Source organism: Ylistrum balloti, unplaced genomic scaffold (assembly GCF_031769215.1).
Source record: "Ylistrum balloti isolate Yb309-2 unplaced genomic scaffold, AGI_CSIRO_Ybal_v1 Utg370000, whole genome shotgun sequence".
Lineage (NCBI taxonomy): Eukaryota > Metazoa > Mollusca > Bivalvia > Pectinida > Pectinidae > Ylistrum > Ylistrum balloti.
In genome coordinates, this window is record NW_026782078.1 from 1517090 (window position 1) to 1528413 (window position 11324).

Here is an 11324-nt window from a genome sequence, read left to right on the forward strand (position 1 = left end):
ACCAACCCGAAAACCATATGAGCTTTTATTGGTCATCAAAACAGAAAGACAGTCTGGTATAAGAATTTACATATTGGTCTTGTCCAGTCAAAGAGATTAAGTGAAAAAGCTGTAATTTGAAATACCCAACCTAAAGGCATGTATAACAGTAATCACAATGGTGGTGCAACATCACCAATTTTACCAAAACCGATGGGTTTACAGTTTTTTGTTGATAATCTTAAGTATGAATTTCTTGCAGGGGGATGTTGGGATGAGCTGACCCGACATGGCTGTACTGGAGCTGTTGTAGGTAATGGTGATGATTTCAGGGATTGATATGGTTATAGCAGCGATGGTGATTGGTTTCATGGAGATGATGATGATTGCGGGGATTTATGAGGATGATATTGGGGATTCACAAAATGCTGACTGTACTGTACTGGATCTGTTTAAGCTGATTGCCTCACATGGCTGCCCTGGATTGGAGGACTGTAGCTGTAGATTGCCGTCGGGTACAGTTGTACCAAGTTTAGGTATGTTACATTAATAGAGTAATCGTGATGAATATTAAGCTGTGTGAATGTTGTTTTACCTAATCCTCTAAAATCATTCGTGTATGATTTTTTTGAGATTTGTTTTGTCAACAGTAATCACAATGGTAGTGCAGCATCACCAATTTTACTAAAACCGATGGTATACAGTTTTTTTGTTGATATTTTAAAGTATTAAGTCCTCTTGGATTGAAATTTCAAGGTGGACTCTGGGAGGAGATGACCTTGCATTGCTGTATTGGAGCTGTTGTAACTGAATACCTCGAAAGGCAGTACTGTATTGGAGGGAGGTGACTGCAGTTATAAGGTTTAGGGTGTGTATGGTGCACCTGGTTTTGTTGATTTGAATTGAAGCTAATCTGTTTCCTCATTTGGCCTCACTCCTTTCCCTTCCCACAAAGACCCTTCAGACTAAACGGAGTCAATATATCTTAATTTCAATTCAGTTTTTAAAGCTGTTCGTCTCTATTTTAGATAATAAGAATTACCCCTCAGGTCCTTGGGGGTCAGACTCACAGCTTTTATACAAAATTGGTTTCCCTTCCCACAAAGCTTTTCCTCTATTTCTCTTATTCGACCACATTTTAGTCTCAGACCCACCCCTCGGGCCTTGGGGGTCCAAGATCCTCCATCAATACGAACTTGGTTCCCCTACAACCAAGAATTCTTCTGACCAAATTTAAATCAATTCTAGAGGTGCTTTTATTGCAACTTGAAAGATGACATTACTGTAAATATTTTTATTACTTTTCACGAATGGGATCAAAATATTGTAAATTGAATTGAAATATAATTATTATTGCATCATGTTAAGAGTTTTCCTATGTGACTATGCAATGGTGTATATATGTTCTATGATATGAAAGTTAAGTCTGAGTGTGTTATTCAAGTTTGTGCTCACGAAATTGCAAGTTATTTTGAATATTTTTCAAGCAATTCATTTTTTATCCATAATAAGTATTGAATATTGTCAACAAGATTTTTTTTCTTCATTGGAATCTTCTAGTAAGTCTCTTCAGTTAAAAGTTAGGCTAGTAATTTTTATATGCCTGTTGAAAGACCGACGTATGGTATAGCTCTGTCCGGCGTCCGTCGTAAACTTTTATTTGGCTGGAGATCTCTTACATTTTCCAGCCGATTTTTATGAAACTTGGTAGGCTTAATCACCATGATATGAAGTGGTGTTTTCCTGAACAGGGTTTGATTTGGTGTTTTGAACAAGAGTTATGGTCCTTTGTTTATTTAAGTATAGAAATCTTGTCCGGAGATCTCCCAGCATTTTTCAGCCGATCTTTATGAAACTTGGTAGGCTTAATCACCATGATATGAAATTGTGTTTTCCTGAATGGGGTTTTGATTAGACGATTTGAATAAGAGTTATGCCCCTTTGCAGTTTTGGATATTCACGGGCGTATTTTGTTCCACTTTGCGGTACTCTTGTTTTTTTAAATACATTAGTCTTTTTTTTTATAGTTAGCATTTATGTTTATAGACTGATCACCTATAAACATAAGTGTTGTTTTGTGTCTTTCTTGGCTTGATAAACCATCCAGACATGAATAGCTGTAGTATTGTTTGTTTTTTTCTGTAAATTTGTCTTATTTTTGATAAAAGGTAACAAAATCAACAGTTCAGTAAGCTTTTAAACCACTTTCTCCTCCTCACAAAACATCACATATACTACAGTCAAGTTCATCATTTAATACCAAACATTTTGGCATGTAAATCATTTTTCAAAAAAGTAACGACTGTTGAAAAATGTATTGCCTCAAAGAATAACTCTGAGGGATTTTGAGCAAAAATGGGGAATTTTTCCAGGTCCGAGATAATTTATGTTCATTTTCATCTACTGATATCAAAGTTCTTCAGCTTTTTGTTCTTGAGGTGTCATCATTTAGGCATTAAAATGGATTTATGTCACTTAAGTCTCCTTTAATCAAAAGAAATATAAACCCCAACCTTCCCCCTAAAGGCCTCCATCAGTCCACAGGTCCTTGTTTGTTATTACAAGATGTTTAGAATGTGTTATGTGTGAAAGGTATGTGAAAATTTTGATCAACTTGTATAAAACAAAACTATACAATGACCTGTTTGAAAGTGGTGTGAAGAAGTTGTGATAAAAGACTGGAGATATTTGAAAAAAAAACTATGGTAAAATTGACTATGTAAATATATTTTGTACGTATGAATGGTGTATGCGAGAACCCTTCTGTGGAGATGGCATTATTTGTAAGGGACTGACCCCAGGACCCCAACTCTGGCAGTCTCAATTATTGCTCAAATAATAAAATATTTGTGTAAAAAAAAAAGATTAACTGCCTCTCCACACTTGGTAATAACCAATCAATTTAAAGGAAATATAATTAGTTTAATTTTTGATGTATATAGTTAGAGAGAAGTGAGAATGTTTAATTTTTGATGTATGTAGTTAGAGAGAAGTGAGAATGTTTAATTTTTGATGTATGTAGTTAGAGAGAAGTGAGAATGTTTAATTTTTGATGTATATAGTTAGAGAGAAGTGAGAATGTTTAATTTTTGATGTATATAGCTAGAGAGAAGTGAGAATGTTTAATTTTTGATGTATATAGCTAGAGAGAAGTGAGAATGTTTAAGAGAAGAATGAGGACCACAAAACTGGCCAAAGTTCTTCTGCAGCAGAGGATGTATAGGAAAAGTCCTAAACTTCCAGAGCCTGATGACATTAACAAGCTCAATGGGCACTTGAAAGCTGCCATTGCTGATTTTAATTTGTCTAAAAAGGACCTGGAAAATTTTTGTAGAATGGGGGAAGTTGTTTCTGCAAGTCTGCTCCTGTACAATCAAAGGCGACCTGGAGAGCTCCAGGCTATTGGGTAAGATTTTATTCAGTTATGGAGTTGAATTTGAAAAGCTGAGGAAAATGAATCACACATATGATCCACTGCTGAAAGCACTCTCAATCATCATAACAAGTTCCTTGTAAATATTCTTGTTTCTTATTCATATGGACTTGTGCACAATCAAAATATTCCATCAAAGGATACAAAAATTTGGGTCAGAACCGACGCTTACAAATGTTTTTGATGAAAAATAATGTACCCAACGGTGAAGGCATCTACCCCAGTTTCTATCCTACATAACGTACATGTGAGTTTCCAAGTATTAGAAATGGCATCAAGGGTCAAGAGAGCAGTGGGTTATGCATAACTCATTACTCTCCTTTTACTTAAAGGGATATTTTGCACAAATTACTTTGCTTTTCAAAATTACATATAGCATGTATATATGTTTTAATGAAAATTGTGCTCAGTTTCCATATACAAATGACATACAATATTAGAATGAAAGAAATCCCATATAAATCTAACTAGGTTGATTTCTGAATGTTCATGTAACCTTGATAGTGTCAGGACAGTTGTATGTAAAGGTGTTTAGATGCAATAGTTTCAATAGTCATTAAATAGAATGCAGCCAGAAAATGTGCAAAATATCCCATTAAACCATTTCCAGATTGACACACTACAAAGAGTGACAAGAGGGGGAAGATGTCCAGCGTTTGATTGGAGATTGTACAACATTTGAAAGGAAACTGTTAGAGAACCAGGTGGTTATCACAGTGTGAGGAAAGGTTTTTATTTAATTTGTTATATCTGAGTTGTTGGGATGAATGGTGCATTGGTTCAACCTTTTATGAAGCACAAAGCATTACACCAAACTGAAACTATAGTACCACTAATAAGAAGGCCTGTGCATATAGTTTTCAGTGGATGTTTGATTACATAATTGTCCAGACAGTGTCTGTGGCAACCAACAAATTTATAGTATGACAATGCAAGTTGTTGCATGACAAATGCCGTCATGATGCTAAAATAAACATTATAAACACATAAAAATTGAAAAAAACAGCAATATGTTCAATGCCATTGACCTCAAGGGTTCATGGAACACATGCTTTTTTCCCAAACCTTTACATACCTTGTATACAACACAAGTTAATGACTGCAAAATGTAGTATGTTTGAATGTGATGTCTGATTAAATATATACTATTTATTTTACTTAATCCAATATTAGGAAAATGTTTGTTAGTGAAAGCCTCATTCAGTGGTTACTGAATAAAAAAATCCCTCTTTTCAGACCAGAAGAGGAGTACCTATTATAATTCCAGCAGATGCAAGGAAACCGACTGACTACCTCATAAATGAAGGGGTTAGAAGAGATGCAGGGATCCTGGAAAAGAATACTTTGTGTTTGCCTGAAAAGGTATAATCCACATGTTTAAAAATTTCCTTGATGATTCCACTTCACATATAAACAATTAAATCCATGATGATATTTTGTGATTTTACAGTATGTCTGACATTTGTTTAAATGCTGCAGCAGTGCTAGATTTCTGTGTGGTCTCTGGCAGGGGAAGGGGTTGTCTGTGCATGTGATTGCCATGGTTACCTAATGAAAAATTGCTAAATGCAAAAATACTGCTAATTTCAACCAAACACTACAACTTTATAGAAGAAATTTGTTTCTAAACACCTATCTTAAAATCAACAACACTGTCATGGTAACAAACCACTTGCATCTCAGCAAATTCCAACTCAGAAATTCTTCATAACATGACCACATGTAAACACTATGAAAATTTCACTTCCTGTAAAGCTGATTTTTGGTGCATAAACACAGATTTGAAACTGCTCAAATAGTAATCTCCAAATTTATTATTATTCTGAAAAAAATGAAACCCGGCATTGTCCAAGACTAATTTTAACAAGGATTTATTTTTCAAATTTTAATTAAAACCTTTAGGATGGGGTGATCTAATGAACGAAAAAATATCACCCATGGCCACACCGCAAAAATAACCAGGAAATAAGTATATAAGAATAATCAATATATGATGACAGTTTTGATGGAATGCATATATTGACACTGTCTATATTCAGTGTCACAATTTCCTTTTTTATGACACTTGATAACCTTTATTGCTTATCTTATGTGACCATCAAGGCCACTAGGCCTTTTGTTCCATTTTATTTATCAACCTGTAACATCTCTCATAAACCATTTCTCAGTTGCTATGAAACTTGACATAAATGGATCAGTAACATTGATATTGGATTTTGAAAATTTGCTTCTATTATCAGAATTTTTTTTGCCTTGTTTTGCAGCTGAAAAAAGTTGTTTCCCCTAGTCAAAATTTGAGTTTTTGTCCCAAAATGATGCAAAATCCAAAAATATTTTTTTCATAAAACACTACTTTATTTTATTAAGGGATAGGCTGCTGTTAAATCAAGGTGGAAAAAACACGTTTTGTATACATGTATGTAAGAATGATGTAAGAACTTGAATGAAGAATAGCCAATTACAATTTTAAGGTCAGAGGTTAAAGTTGGGCAGAGAAATTTTAAGGTCAAAGGTCAAGAAACACAGACAGATAAAAAAACTAGATATACTGTATTTCAAAAGTATGGACAGAAAATATCATTTAGGATGAAAACTCGCAATGGTTCACCAGCTTTTCACCTTCTAGGTTTGGGTTGGAATCCCATTGGTTGCAGGGATTTTTCTAGGTCAAGTGTTTGAAAATTACTTTCGAAAATTTTGATTGCTGACATATCTGCCAGCAGTGTTTACACAGAGGTAGGGTTTGTGCAGAGCCTGAAAATCCCTTGAATTGAGAATTAATCCTGAAACTCCTTGAAAATTTTGATATGTCTTGAAAACATTGATTTAGCCGAGTAATTTTAATACTGTATTTGTGTAAGGAAACAAAATTAAATTGCCCATATAAATAGAAGTCAGAATGAGTCGCCTTACTTATTCGAATGCCCTGTTTTTGTTTCAGGTCTTTGATCCAAAACCAAATGAAATGGAATGGGTTATCAATCATATGGGCCACTCACTTGACAATCATTAGATACATTACAGGTAACTTGAAAATACAAAATAAGATGCTCACACATCCAATATACCAAGGCTGTGATCCATTTAAACATTGTCCATTTTGTTTTTGAAATCTCACCATTATGCAGAGTGATGGAAATGTTGCACTCCAGGTTTCCAATGGGAAAATTTGATTCAATCATATGAAATGTTTTAGTGCGAAGTGATCTGGTCAAATTAAGTGACGCAGGTTTTCATTCTATCGCGAAAAAGTTGGCTAGTTACAAAAATATCAGGTATTTAGTGAGAACAAATGCATTAATTTATTCAGCCATAGATATTTTTCAGGAAAACTTTTGAAATTGATGATAGATATTGCTAGATAAATAATATATAAACTTTTTATTTTCTTTGAAAAAATTCCCATAATTCTTCTACTTTTGACAATATAAAGTGCTGTGCTACCAAGCATAGGGATTATATTTCAAATATGATTTTTATAAATATGTGTAACATTGTTATGCTCAAAGTGCACAGATGATGTCTTAGAAAAAACACAAATAGCCAAGATACTACTGCTACAAGACCGTGTGGGAGAGTTTCGGACAAATCCTTACAAGACATCCAAATAGAAGGTTTGTTTCCTTTGAATCAGATTGATGGTGCTTCAATTCAACTTATAAATAAAAAAATTTACTAATCCAAAGAATATTTCAAAAACCTAGTCCTAGTATTGTTTGCTGCTCTGACACACCAGAGAATCATTACTACTAGACTAAAAGTGTGAATTAAAATATTTTAGTAATGAAAAGTGCATCAGTTCTAATGAAAACAGATTCTTTCTTGGACCACCATCATCTTTTCTGAATAACCATAAAACACTATTTTGTTATCACCAGGCTTAGTAATTGCCTCTTACCTTCATGACCTAGCCCCAGTATCTATTTTATATATTTTCATATTGCTAAAGAACTGTAAATGACTATCTGAACAATATTGGTTTAAAACAGTTTAGAAATAAAATGACTGAAGTGGCCATTATTATATGAAGATATCTTTATTACAGACCTTATCCAGGAGTCATCATTCGCTGAACTGGATGAATTTGAGGATTTACACAATATGACATCACCTGACATTGTAGATGCCATTGAGCCATGTGATTTTTCTGTGTTAGATTATCGCTGAAAAATTTGATGATGAATACATATCCTAGCTCATAAAAAAACGAAAGTCTGCTGCTCTTCAAGAAACAAAAATACGGCCAACACCACATCAATGTGGGAAAGCAATTGACCTAAGCAGGGTTAATGATGGAAAAATTTGGAAAAGAAAGAAATTGAAGATGTACTGGGAAAAAAACTCTTCTGAATTGTGGATAAACTGAATGCAGGTCGGAAACCTAAAACTGTTTCATGCTATTTCTGCTGTTCAAATTTGTAGAAAAGGTGATTGTGGGTCAGAAACCGACAATAAATAGATGTTCTTTTCATCATTGGGGAGCAGTTTGTAGACAATGGATTGATCCAAGTTCTAATGTGAAATAATTTATTACCAACTTTTTATTAACATTGTCAAACATGATTCTTTATGTTGTTAATACTTGTTTTGACCACTTGTTTTATATCATAATTTTTAACATCTTGTGCATCCGTTGTCATCCCTTCATGCAACAGGAATGAACTGGGATCAAGGTGTGTATATATATCATAGTACAGTTTTGTATAGAAATTCTGGATTAGTATTTTGTATATATTTATAATGTACAGCACCAGTTTGTGGAGAAGTTTTATACACACAAAAAAAAAAAACAACATTCAAGGGAGTTGATTTTATTTTTCAAGTTGTTGATACCAAAAATATTTTTAAACAGCAAGAAAGAGCAAATGCAGATGGTATCTTGTATGAATTTAGTCTCTTGATGAAAAATCACTTACCAGCATTGAAACAGTGATTAGTTTTTAATCAAAAGGAAGAAAAATGTGCCAATACTAATTGTAGATAACGAATACAATATTTCCATTGACTTGACCAAGGATGGATGAATTTCTAAGTTTGCAGTATATCAATATGCCCAGTATGTAAAATTCCTGTCAAGAATGTTTGATAAAATGAATGACCTCGACCCATTTTCAAGGTCACAGGTATAAATGTTTAATAATCTTTAAATGATTTCTTCTCAATATCCCAAAAGTTCTGATAACCGGCCCATAGTATGCTGGAATGAATTACCAAGTATGTTCATGTTATCTATATTTTCACTTTTTAAAGGTCAAAAGGGTCAAATTTGTTAAAACCTTTAATGACTTCTTGTCAATAACAAAAAGGTCAAGGCTGTTGAAATTGGTTTTTCAATGTTTGTGGATGAAGACAATCGTTTTCAAGTAATTGACCTTGACCTATGTTAAAGATCTCTTGGGTTAAGTGAGTTGAGATTTAATTTTTTTTTTCAATAAGCAATAGGTTCGGAATAATGGCATTTGTGTAGTAGCATGTATAAAGAATATGATTTTAAGTTTGCAGAAAATGTTTTTATGACCAAACAGTATCTTTGTATGCTGTAGAGTAGTTGAGCAGTTTATCTTAGGCTTATTTGTCCTCTTTCATACATACCGGGTAGATCTTTATATTCAGATGACTTAAGGCCCCTGGGGGTCCTGTTTATGAAACATTGGCTGGGTAATTATTACTTTAATTAAACAGCATTTCATACTAGATAGTAAAGAGTTGTAAAGAATTTCTTGCATTTTGCCCATCTGTTGTAAAACAATACACATTTTTTACTTCTTTTGAAAACCCCTGAGCCAATTTTAATGAAATTTGGTAGATATTTTCATGGCCAATGGAATGAAGTACAATGTCTCTGACCTAGGAGACTGGGACGGTGTCGAAATGAATCAAATTTTCGAAAATCTCAACACACAGATGTGGAAGAATCAAATACTTTTCATAGATGGAAGAGTTTTTGAGATGCTTTAACCCAAATTATAAATTTCATGATCCTTGCATTTTCGCTTGGGGAGGGGTATTAAGTCAGAAGCTTATATAGAATTTTTTTTCTCTCTAATTCAAAATCTATTAGAATCCATAATATAGGATGACAGTTAACTATGTTAACAAGATGATTTATGTGATGTATATAACACAAACAATGTTTATGGAATTCAGGTGACTGTTAAGACCATTGGGCAAAATCTTTTGTCAAGACACTATCATGCAGTGTTGAAATTTTGGTTGAAGAATTAGAAGATTTGATATGAGTATGGTTGCTACCAAATAGTTCTACCTTTTTTAAAATTCTTTTATGGTGTCCAGATCTGGAAAAGTAAGTTTTCAATTTTCGTCATTTTTAGATCATCTGCAAGGTTTTGTAGTTAGATGACCTTATGGCCCATGGGTCTCTTGTTTATAATGAAAATTTGAATTTACAATTATGTAAGAATACCTTTGTTTATGTGTATTCATGAGTGTAATTTCATCTTCATGTTCACACTCTGAACCTGTTTTGTATTATTGAAACAACCAAAGTGTTATTTTCTTTGTATCATGATTAAAAATGGATCATTTACAAAACACAGTTTTCTGCTTCATTTGTATGTTTGATGACTGTGATATTTTATGATCATGAGAGTGGACATCTCTGAGGTGGTTTTGTCCATTTGGCGATACTGGAGTTTAATTCGTAAATTCTTGAAAGACTTGTCCATAATTGTGGGCTTCAACCACTGTTGTATTTAAGAAAATGACGGTCAGGAATATCTGAGGTGATTCGTCCAGTTATCAATATCTGAGGCGATTCATCCATGACGTCTAGGATGACTTGTCCTTAATTCTGGGCTTAAATTACCATTTAATTCAGGAAGTTGCAGACTGTTATATCTGAAGTGAATCGTCTGGTAGACAACATCAGATGTGATTCATCTGTGACGTTCGGGATAACTTGTACCTTATTGTGAGCATCAACTGTTCCAAACTGTCTGTGAAGTCTAAAAAGTCCATAATCCACCATATTTTTAACAAAGACACAATTTATAATTCATTCTCTCATGAAAACTGTGACAAATATATTGTGTTGGAAAAACGTCGGTTATCATTTATTTGGAAGCAGTATTTGTGCATATATCTTATTATTGTTCTATGTATTAACATGGTGTATTTTCTTTTCCTTTGTTTTGGTGCTTTAATATAATACAACATGCTTAATTTTATAGCACATATCAAATTATTACACCAAATTAAAATTCACATGGACTACAATGATCCTTGCATCTTGTGCTAGGTCCTGTCAAATGGAGGTATGAAATACATATATAGTTGACTAGCAAAATACAAAATGAAATGATCACATTTGTGTTCAACAAATGGAAAGCATTTGCGTTTTTCACTGACATTTAACTTTCAGCTAGGAATTCACAGGGCAGCCTTCATATTGCCAATAATGTGATAATGAGGAAGGAAAATTGGTTAATTTTTTTCGTGTGACAAAGTTATATTCATATCAACAATATTGTGCACTGTACTCGAGTTACCTCCCCCTGAAATCGGACTGAACTTGTACGCTTAATGGTGACACCAGCATTTTTTGTAAATATTTAATTGTTGACTAATATGTAATACTATTCCTATTACAGCGAGTATGTATTTGTTAGTTGAACCATGCACCTATTAAACTGTGGTTTGTAACTATTACACACGTAAAGATACGGTAAAAGTTTCACAAAGCCGGGAATAGGCATCCTTATACATTGCCTAACAGCAAGCAGTCGTGATGAGTGGCAGAAAACCCTGATCTCAGTTGCATGGAACTTGACCAATCATCTATTACAACCAGCAACATGTACATGATTTTATCCAATAAAATCCCAAAGTCTATTTTTGAAATCGGTTTCACCCGTATTTTAGGAGTTTCCTAAGGTAGTTTTCTAACCAGTGT

The 11324-nt window shown here is 33.6% G+C and overlaps 1 long non-coding RNA gene across 2 annotated transcripts; it reads left to right on the forward strand.

The window, feature by feature from the left end:
• Nucleotides 1-275: 275 nt before the first annotated feature.
• On the forward strand, nucleotides 276-9944 carry LOC132548058 (uncharacterized). Of its 2 annotated transcripts, XR_009554141.1 has the most exons (8): nucleotides 276-515; nucleotides 736-847; nucleotides 3314-3385; nucleotides 4023-4140; nucleotides 4649-4774; nucleotides 6354-6436; nucleotides 6922-7026; nucleotides 7458-9944. It is a non-coding gene; the product is annotated as an uncharacterized LOC132548058 (long non-coding RNA). The 2 variants fall into 2 exon arrangements; XR_009554142.1 differs by lacking the exon at nucleotides 736-847.
• The last annotated feature ends 1380 nt before the right edge of the window (nucleotides 9945-11324 follow it).